The sequence below is a fragment of the Benincasa hispida genome, chromosome 4 (genome assembly GCF_009727055.1).
Source record: "Benincasa hispida cultivar B227 chromosome 4, ASM972705v1, whole genome shotgun sequence".
Lineage (NCBI taxonomy): Eukaryota > Viridiplantae > Streptophyta > Magnoliopsida > Cucurbitales > Cucurbitaceae > Benincasa > Benincasa hispida.
In genome coordinates this window covers 4,236,684-4,247,402 of record NC_052352.1, presented here as the reverse complement: position 1 = coordinate 4,247,402, position 10,719 = coordinate 4,236,684, and the positions used below count along the sequence as shown (strand labels likewise).

The 10,719-nt window shown below is 34.8% G+C and overlaps 1 long non-coding RNA gene across 1 annotated transcript; it reads left to right on the top strand.

The window, feature by feature from the left end:
* The first annotated feature begins 6,178 nt into the window (after nucleotides 1–6,178).
* LOC120076361 lies at nucleotides 6,179–7,363 on the top strand. The gene is made up of 2 exons (XR_005481508.1): nucleotides 6,179–6,674; nucleotides 7,048–7,363. It is a non-coding gene; the product is annotated as an uncharacterized LOC120076361 (long non-coding RNA).
* The last annotated feature ends 3,356 nt before the right edge of the window (nucleotides 7,364–10,719 follow it).

The following is a 10,719-nucleotide window of genomic DNA, read 5'->3' as shown; positions in this document are numbered from 1 at the left end:
CAAATTCCGTGTAATAAGAGAATATTGAAGATGTGATTACCCATGAAGATAAGTAAGCTACCAGGATACACACCCTATCTATTCAAAAAATAGAATTTTTGTATAGATCTAATTTTCCGGAGCTAGAACACAATATCTAGGCACCATATTATAGAATGAAGTGCTACTATTTACAATTGGCCAAGAAATTAAAAACTCGAAACCAAATTTACAATACAAGATTGTAGATAAGGAGTTCTTATACGGATCACACCTAAAACCCACCACTATACGTAGTCGCATAACAAACCGAACTGCCATATGTATATGCCTCCTTATATAAGCGTGTCGTCCTGAGTTTTCAATTGGGGAGCGTGGGTAGCATGCGCTGTTGTTACCTTATTTGTTAAGAAAAATGAAGGGATGGAAATCAAATGCGTTATGTATAGGATTGATCGGTTGGAGTTGAATAACGCCCGTTCGACAATAAAGAATAGAGTACCCATCGCCCATTGGTTACTGACCTTATCCTTACGTACTGACCTAAGTTTACAAGGCTTAGCACTCAACCTATTCTCCAAACTTAGACTTTATGATCTGACCCTACTCACTCAAACTCACGATCAAGGAGTCCCGCCTGAATACATAGATTTAACTCGCCTAAGACTGCAATCTATAAGATCGCGAACCGGCTATAGATAGACAACCGCAGTATGGGCACGATATATGATGTTCTCATTCGCATAAGGTAGGTTGACCATATGTAATGCCACAACCTCATCATTCGCTGGAACAGTGTATCTGAATTAATACGATACATGCATCTTGGACCAAAGACAGACACTTCAGTGGACTTGATAATGGAACTAGAATTTAAGGACTATCTTGATCACTTCGGTGTGATTCGTATGTTTATAGATGATGGGTATTTTTTCCGGTCTATTCCAAAGTGGTGATTGGCAGGGAACATTTAAAAATTAACATGGTCTTTAGGGACGTCCTTTCTATTATTAAGAAAATTGACAAAGTTTGGTATATTACCACAGTGTCTTCCAAGTGTGTGAGTTTGGATTAGCGACAAGTCTCTGCTACTAACCTCCTACCTAGCGGACCCTCCATTGTTTAAATGCCAAGAAGGAATCTGATTGGATCTGCGTGGTTGCCTTCACTGCTTGTGGATTCCACTTCCTCTTTTTAACTCTTTCAAATTTTAAGAGTATATGGGCAATTAATTCACCTCCAATTCTTCCAATGAGCAATGCCCAAACAAAAAGTTATCTACTATTCGTTGTCTCCTGAATTAGCTAGCGTCCAACTTTTAATTAATCCTCCCTGATTCTGCCCCCTTATTCATTAATTTTGGATAATTAATAAATTTCCTATTTTTTTCCAATTCTAAATTTCCACCCGATTTTCCTATTAAATTTATATATTTTTCATTCTTAATTATATATTTTATTTGTTTTCCTGCTTTCTAAATTAGGGTTAGGGTATTACATTTACCACCCCTTTAAATAAAATTACATCCGGCTTAACATTTGACATTTAATTTCCTGTAGTGTATGCGTACAAATTTGGGTTGTTACATGAGGTACTTGAAGAAAACCCAAAACGTAGGATTACATTATCAGAAGTTTCTCGCTGTCCTCGAAGGATTCAGCGATGCTGACTGGAACTCCCTCTTGGATGATTCAAAGGCTACAAGTGGGTATATCTTTAATATAGCAGGCGAAACTGTCTCTTAGAAGTCCAAGAAGCATACTATTTTAGCCCAATCTACGATGGAGTAAAAATTGATAGCATTAGCAACAAATAGTGAGGGAGGCTGGCTTAGAAGTCTGCTATCAAAGATTCCCCTATGGGAAGAGTCGGTACCAACCATATTGATCCATTGCGATAGTATTGTAACAATCGCAAAAGTTCGGAACCATTATTACAACGAAAAGAAACAACAAATACGTTGTAAGCATAGTACCATTAGAGAGTTCTTCACTACTGGTGCAGTTAGAGTGGATCATATACGAACTAATGAAAACTTGACAGATCCTTTGACGAAATGACTGGCTAGATAAAAGGTTTTCAAAACCTCAGAAAGAATGAGACTCTTACCTATAGAGAGATGAGTCACTGTGAGAAAAACCCAACCTGTAAACTAGAGACACCTTTGCTTATGTACAATATTGTATAGACTGATATTGCTTGATGAAAAAAATATTTTTCTTATGCTTTAAATTTTCAAGTGAGGGATCATTGGGAGAAAATTCAAGTTTTAGAAGAAAAGAAAAAAAAAAACTTTTGGTTGAGAATACCACATTGATTATTTTTTAGAGGGAAGTCTCCTTCTTTTACTCCCATCTTGGACTTCGGGTTTTGGGCCCCAAGGGTACCCATATTTTAGAGGGATGTGAGGAGATAGATCAATGTGGGTATGGTGGACATCCCACATGCACACGGTCGGGCGTGGCGGCGTGATTATTTTTTAATAAAAATTATTTTTAATTTTATTTACTTTAATAATTTATTTTTTCTTTTTAATCTTTCAACCGAAACTGAACCAACACATGTGCTCACGAGCTGGTCCAAGTCGTCCACGCACTTCGCATGCAGGTTTGCACGTTTAGCGACTGCCCGTTCTCTGCATCAGTGTCTATTGGCCCTCTGCGCTTATAAAAAGGCGCATGCCTTCAACTTCTTCATCATCTCAGTTTCTATTTCCAAAAATTCACAGGATTCTCTCTCAAACCATTTCTTTTTACATTTTGGTTTTCCAAGCAAATCAGTCTGAAGAGTGTGAGTTTTTTGATCGAATACGGTGCATTTTCCATCGAGACATTTTTTGGTTGTTTTATCCTAGAGACGGCATGGCAATACTGTTGACCTGCTTGCACACTTGGACAGGGCCATGAAACGTCTTAAAGAGAGTGAGGTCCGCGACCCAGCCTATAACGAGTTTATGTTTTGCAGGTTTCACATTTCTGGCAACTGCCATTGTTCGCTACTGTCAAGTTTCACTATTGGAGGGTAGCCGATTCAAACAGTTGGTTTTGGATTAGATTATTTTATGAAGATTTTGAATAGTTGACTAGTTTCAAAATTATCCTTTCATAAGAAACGTCCAACTCAAATAAGCATGACCATCAACTTAGGGTATGTTTGGACTACATTTTCAAGTGTTTAATTTAAAAAATAAGTCATTTTAAAAGAAATTGAAGTGTTTGACAATTACTCAAAATAGCTTCTCAAGTATATTCTAATTATTTTTATAAAAATATTTTTTAAATAAAAATATTCTTTTCTTAAGTCAATCCAAACGGGCCATTAATACAAGAAACCAACCTATGTGTCTTAGTAATACATTTTACCCTTGAAGGTCTTAGAATGTCTCCGTGGATAAGAGGGCGAAATGTTTGAATGGAATATAAGAATGAGGAGAAAAATGATGGCGAGGTTGTTGAAAGAATTGACATATTTTATGGTTGAAAGATTTTTTTATTTTTTATTTTTAAAGAAAAAGGAATGAAGGAAATAAACACTTGCAAATAGGTAGAGTTTAGATGTCCAAGACTATGGTAGATTGACAGAATTTGAACTACAAGGTCATTACCTAGTTGAGGATAATCAAGTAAAGATCATGATACAAATTATACATATATTATTTCCGTATTGCAATTGTCTTCTCAAATGAAACTCCTTTGTTGGTGCTTAAATCAAATTGCACAAAGATGAATAATTTTTCGCCACTTAACCATACTATATTTAGTTGTTCATAAAACTTAGTAAAATATTAAATTCTAAGAATATAGTCATCATACTATGAAACACATACACATATACGGTTACACGATACAAATACGGCGATTCATCCATTTCTAAAAAACTAAGATACGGATACGTCTAAAGATACGTCATTTTTTATATATATTTCTAAAAAACGAGGATACTGATAGATTGAAGATATATTTTCTTTTTCTTAAAAAAAATCTAGGATATAGATAAATTTAGCATACAAGTTAATAACAATAGCACAAAATAATAATAAAAAAAAGCAACATCTAAGATGTTGAAGTACAATAGTTAATAAAATGCAATAAAAAAGTGACTCATATTACAAAGAAGCATGAGAAGATTAAAGGGAGAAGTATGAAAATAAATGAAGAACTTCTTCGTCGAACTGTTGAAGATATCAAAATGGTTTATATTTTGGTGGATTTTGTGGGGACTCAAATATGAAGATGAAGATTAGATGATTCTAGGGTTTAGTCTTTTATTTATTTTTTTTCTTTTAGTTTTGGACTCGAGTAGTGAGCTTTCTAAATAGGTTGCCTAGTTTTAGATTGAGAAAGATTAGATGAGTTGCTTGTCTTTTTTCTTTAAAAAAAGGTATGCATAGAAATATATACATCGAATCGTGTGTTAGATACATATCTGGGAAGTATCTAGAAGTATCGGTATTTGATACGTGTCTAATACGGATTCTTTGCCTCACATGAAGTATCTGTGCTTCATAGTCATCATACATTTAATTCATTTCTTCTAGGACTTTTATTATTAACCTCGACTCTGACTCATTGCTAGCCCATTTACAGATCTAAATTGTTAAATTTTAAGTTTCAACTGTAACTATTCAGTTTTTTAGAATTAAATATCTATAAGTAAAAAAAAAAAAGTTGAATTCTTAGCTAAATTCTAAAAATAAAAACTACTTTGTTTAGGCCCTACTTGGTTACCATTTGGTTTTTTGTTTTTGTTTTTTAAAATTAAGCCTATAGACATTACTCTTCCAAATTTCTTCCTTTGATATATACTTTTCCCAATAATTTAAAAAATCAAGTCAAAATTTGAAAGCTAAAAAAATAGTTTTTAAAAAAGTTGTTTTTATTTTTGGAATTTGGTTAACATTCAACCATTATACTTAATAAAGATGCAAATCATGGTAAGAAATGGTGAGAAAATAGAGTTAATTTTCAAAAACCAAAAAAAAAAAAAAATGAAATGGTTACCAAACGGGATCTTAGTTTTCAAAACTTGGTTTGACTTTTACAAAACTGGTAGAAAATAGATAATAAAGCAAGAAATTTAGAGAAAAATTGTTAGAAATAAACCTCTTCAAGTTTCATCTTTCATGTAATGCCCCAACCCAGGATTCAGACTAGGATCTGGAATCTGGATTCGGTGCCTAATGGTCCTTGCATTCCCATGCATCCCCTGCGACCTGGCTATGTCATCCTTACTTGTCTTGAACGTCGACGTCTTATGGTCCCAATATTGCCTTGCATCCCCTACGACATGGCTACGTCATCCTTACTTGTCTTGAATGCTTCTAACAGTGAAAGTTGTCCTCACAAACCAACATTGGCCGTCATCCTTACTTGTCTTGAATGCTTCTAGAAGTAAAAGTTATCCCCACAAACAAACACTACTCTTTTTAGCATGCCTTGTCCTCACTCACATACATTCTAGGAAAATTCTCATGAGGTCACCCAATATAGAATTGTTCCAAGCTAAGCATGCTTATCTATGAAGTTCTTATGATTGTTGATGTAGATAGTGACTTTCAATTCTTTTAAGACTTTCTTAATCATACTTTCATACACTCAGGATCCCTCTCATTTAGATTTGATATCAGTTCATTCATGTCCCCTCCTAAACTTGGACGTTACGTTTTTCAACTAATAGTCTTTTTTAAAATTCATTAAATTAGTTTCTTGATCCTTCTCGACCGAAATCAACACCGAGATTTGAATAAAAAAATAACTTTTCATCTTATATTCAACTATTGATTCTTTTGGGCTTTCTCAGTACAATTTTGTCCAAGATGAACATCAAAATCCATATAATTTTTTCAAATATTGTGCAATTTTTCCAAATCTTATACAAAATCTTAGCTCTTTTCAAATTTTCTCATGTGTTCTATCCCAAATCTTATACAAAATATTGCATAATTTTGCAAATCTTATGTTCAATTTATATTTGCATGAATTTTCAAATTGAATTACAATTATCTTTTCAAATTCCTCTAAATTCTACATATTTGGCAATGTGACTCTTAAATTTTGGAAAGATCTGAAAGATTAAGATTTGGAAAAAGTTAATGTGAAACTCGATCCTCATCCTAGCCGAGGTTCCACCAAGAAAGCTCAACAAAGCCGAAACACACAAAACTTTGGGGGCACGCTTCACCCTTTTTTCAAACACACAAAACTCATATTTTCTTTTTCTCTATTTCTATTCTTTCCTTTTTTATCTCTTCACACAAAATCCCAATCTTCTTTCTCTCAAATCTCAACTCTTATTTTCTCAAATCACAACTATCGACGCTTGAAACCTATATTTCTTCTCTTAGAACCCAACTTTCTCGATTGATGAGAATGTCAACCTTATAATTTTTGTTGAATCCACCATGCACTGCTATTTTCGCTACTCATTTTTTAGGGCAAGCCTCAAATTCATTACCACTGATCTTAGAGATGGTATGACTTTCCATTGTTGGACGTCGGAATTCAAAAGAAAAACGAAAACTAAGAGAGGTACCACTAATTTTTTAGGGCACGCCTCAAATTCATTACCACTGTTTTCGCTACTCATTTTTTAGGGCACGCCACAAAGAGAGAAGCGGCGGACGAAGCTCAAGAAACTCCTCAGCCTCACCTTCATCTGGCTTGCTCGAATTTTCCCACCTGTATAATCGACGATTTGTGAGTGATTATTGTGGCTTTAATTTTTTTTCTCGTTTGCTCGTTTAGATTTTGTTTGTCTTTCAAATTGGGGAAATCGTTGTTACCAATCAGAGTTCAAACCATTTTTCTGATTAATATAGCAGAATTGATCATATTTCTAAGAACAAACTGTTGAAGTTTATTCAAACTTCAAAATTATTTCACACTTGAAAAATTAGCTCACAAAATCTAACTAAATGGATTAAAAATGCATTTACCTAACACTTTTCCATTAAATTTCAAATTGATAATTGTTTAGATTCAGTTTCATGTACAAAAATCCATCTGCTTTGGCTTTCTGATTTCTTTATGATGTTACATTTGGTTATCAACTTATTCGTGATGTGCACAGAGTACAAGCAAGAAAAAGAAGAGTTGATTGAAGAAATACTCAAGAACAGGAACTAAATCTGATCTTCCCAAGATCAATAAGGTTTGAAACTTTTTTTGTATGTCTTTGTTTGAATTGCCATAATGTGTTAGTATAAACTTTCATAATTATCCCAATTATGCCTGATTTTTCCTCACGTTTTTTTCATTAACCCACAAATATGATCGGTTGATATAGTATATATTTGATAATTATAGTGCCATGCTTTACAATTTTGATATTGGAAAATATTAATGAGATGATATAATAATTTGTATTTTTTACCATTTTGGTTTAAGTTCCATCTTGTTCCTCTAGCACTTGTGATTTTTTTATACACACGTGAGATTATTTAACTTTTTGTTAGATTGTTTAGTTGCAAAGTTACTTTGATATTAAATTTCTACTAGAACTTGATTATAGACTGAAGGAACTCTTAACGAAGAGCATCTATGAGCGCGTTTGGATCTTTCCGATTTCATTGTGATCAAAATACAACACATACATTCTAACATATAGTTATACAAATTAACACTAATTAACGACATGCTTTGATAAATAAAAAACAAGGGAAAGAGTTCTCATACCAGTTGAAGACTCTCTTCAAAATCGAACTCAAACGCAGCGGAAGAACCCTTACGAACTCTATCGCCCAGTAAATCAGTCGGCTGTTGCAGCACGATCGTCTACATGAACGATAGCAACACAAACAAGCACGAACAAGTAAGCAGCGGGGACTACGCCACCAGTTGGAGCCCTTGGTATTCTCGGAGTTGGAATCCAAAATGTGGTATTTGGTGAATTTGGTAGAGGTAGGAGGAAAAGCTGATCGTGTAGACGATAAATAAGTGAGAGAGAAAGCTATCGTATAGCAGGGATGCTTATCATTTAGACAAAGCTACACGATCGTGTAGGTTTTACTAAGCGATCGTCTAGTAATAGGTATACGACCGTTTAGAAAACGTGGCACACTAAGCGATTGTTTAGAGAAAGCTAAGCGATTATTTAAAGAAAGGCATGCGATTGTTTAGACGCGGGTGTGCGATTGTTTAGACAATGAAACTCTATCGTATGGCTCTCAAGCTAAGCGACCAATACGTTTTCACACTGCTTGCGAATTTTCAAACTTTTTGCAAATGAAACAAATTTTCATTTTATTCTTCGGTTACCATAACCAAACACGGCTGCTCCCACTAACGCACGATTAAGGAGAATATTTCGGTCAATTCTCTCATAATTAACCAATTTAATAATAAATGAATATAATTATATTATATTCTTACCCTATAGTTTGATATCACATATCGATCATCGTAATTTCTCCTCCACTTGATATAAATCATATTTATATCTAATTTTCTCCATAATAATATATCTCATACATTTAGTCAATTATATCATATATAATTAACCAGTCCAATTATATCATATATAATCGAACTCCCTCTTGTCAATTTGAATATTTCAAACTGACCCAAATACTGATTTTGGACTTTATCCAAGCTACCTAGGGGACCTAGTGGACCTAGTGGACTTGTGGCTCGAAGCTCCAACGGTCTATGAATAGCTGGCTAAACTTTTTAGCCACGAGATCCACCATCTGTTAACTGTCAGGCATTTCACTAAAGACCAACAACTGAACTATTCTTACCACAAATATATTTCTGTGTCCATCGGATATAACCAATCATGAGTACGATGACCATTCATAAATGCTCATAAGTACAGTTTGGCCAATTTACCATTTTGTCCCTGTAGTTACATCTCACTCCTTAAGTACCACTGATTCCTCTAATGAATAATACAACACAATCCAACTATATGTGAACACCTTTAGGGCCAAGAGAAGGTGTGTGGCGCCACATCATTCAAGCCCTGGAATCAGCCTAGTTATCTATTTACTTACCCTTGCCTCGCTGAAGAAGTGAGTTTCATCTTGTGTAGCTGAGTTCCCAACTCCCAAATCAGACGAATCCCCAAAATGATAGGTTTGAATCGGCGACCTGGCCACTCGCACCTATAAAAATCAAAGCAATGACAGGAGTTCTCAACTCACTCTGGATTGAGGTCATGTTACCGATGGCCATCCTAGTGAAGTGAAGTCTCTGTCATGAACGGTGTTAAATAACGAGATGTTAACACTTCGTGGTCAGGTCTTATACAAACTATTTGTATAGGACGCTCTCGCTCACATGTCCCCTACATGAATTATCAGGATTAGACTATCTGTGACAAGTCACAACACTTGTGTCCATTCCACAAAGCGAGCCGCATCCGTAGCGTTACCAGGATAAGGTTTCCCTCCTATATCCATATATTACAAATCATTTTGGTTATCACTTGAGACATGATCCACTTATATGTCACCACATACATGCTTAAGTTATATATAGATAACTAGTGATTTTATATTTATTGGTTTGTGGTAAAACAAATAAAACATACAACTGAGCAAAATCAAGATGTGAAGTAAAATATCATATATTAAACAACATAAGCGTTCGTACAAACAGTTTACAAAATATAGGACACGAGATTTTAGGGCATCAACCCCAACAATCTCTCACTTGTCCTAAAGCGAAGTGGGGTGTACATGAAACTAGTACAAAACAATAAATTAGGGCATAAAAGCCCAGTACAAGACCTGTCTCTTATACACATCTAGATGTGTATAAGAGACAGGTACAAGAAAATCTTCCACTTGCCCTACTCCAGCCGCGGGCGATCCTGTAGACTCATGCTCTGAATTTGATCCTCAAACACGGTAGCCGTGAGAGCCTTTGTAAACGGATCAGCAACATTGTGCTCCCAGACCGAGGGTAGATCTCACGGTATGGACTATTTAGGAGAAACATGAAAGGTTTAAGTTCAGCAACATTATTCCCCTTGATATTGACCTACCCAAACACCATTTATTAGGGGGACACGCCAAAGGTGCCTCGAGGTCAAGGGTAGATCTCAAGATGTGGACTATTTAAGAGAAATGTGAAAAGTTTAAGTGAAACATCTTATGCCCCAAGTACCTCCCACTGAATGTTCTACCTAGGGGTTCATTAACCTGGACAATCTGGTTACTGATTTTAGTCTAAATCGTCTTTTTAAAACTCTGCTCATAAACAACGTTTATCTATGAAATATGAACAAGTTCAAGTAGCCACATTTAAACACTTTAATGGAGTGTCCTTAACTTGCATGCATACATCAAAACTATCTAATTCATCTTTCCAGGTAAGTTCCCAGGTAGGGGTGTTATGTTTCCATCAACTTAAATACCCTAGCCTAGATAAAACCCGCCTTAGACAAAAGGTCCCTTATTGATAGATTTGCTACACTTTAACCTTTTATTAGTCAATTTAATCCTATTAAACTGATTAAAAGATTAAAGCATTAGGGTTGCTAATCATATTAGAACCGTGATCATAGGTCTATGTGATCCAAGTTTTAAACATTTTAAAACCATGAATTAAACCTAAGTGAGCATGTATGCCTTTCTTATTACTTTTAGTTCTAATTTCTCTTTAACTTTTAAAAAGAAACAACTAAAACCCATTGTGCACAACTAGGTGTTTATAACACTTATAAAATAACCTATGTGTCATGCTTCATGCAATGTCCGGTCATTACTATATGATGAAAAATAGAGTAGGAAAAAGA